General features: G+C 53.4%; 1 protein-coding gene across 1 annotated transcript in view; it reads left to right on the top strand.

Annotated features, from left to right (window-relative positions):
* Nucleotides 1-309, top strand: part of LOC108801969 (GA-binding protein subunit beta-2-like) — a 12,979-nt gene that overhangs the window by 746 nt on the left and 11,924 nt on the right. The window lies entirely within an intron of this gene.

Here is a 309-nt window from a genome sequence, read left to right as displayed (position 1 = left end):
ACGTAAGTAATGGCGGGAAAAGCGGTTTTATAGTCCGGGGCGGTATGGAAGCCTGTGTGCTGGTGTCTGAGGGGGGACTGAGTGTGTCATGTCTGTCCTCACTCTTCCATCATATATCCCTGTAGAGTAATGTGATCCCTCCTCCCCGGGCCCGGTGTTTACCCTCGGTGCCCCCAGATACCCACCTATCATTATTATCAAATTGTACCCCTCATTCACCCCGTGGTCCCCCCAGTGTACAATCTCCCACCCTATGTGCCCCCTTGTTACCCCTTCATTCCTATTTGCCCTGATTGTTACCCCCACCGA

This window comes from Nanorana parkeri, unplaced genomic scaffold (assembly GCF_000935625.1).
Source record: "Nanorana parkeri isolate BGI_ZX_2015 unplaced genomic scaffold, ASM93562v1 scaffold2587, whole genome shotgun sequence".
NCBI classification, from domain to species: Eukaryota; Metazoa; Chordata; class Amphibia; order Anura; family Dicroglossidae; genus Nanorana; species Nanorana parkeri.
Note: the sequence above shows the minus strand (reverse complement) of the source record. Positions and strands in the feature narration are given on the sequence as shown.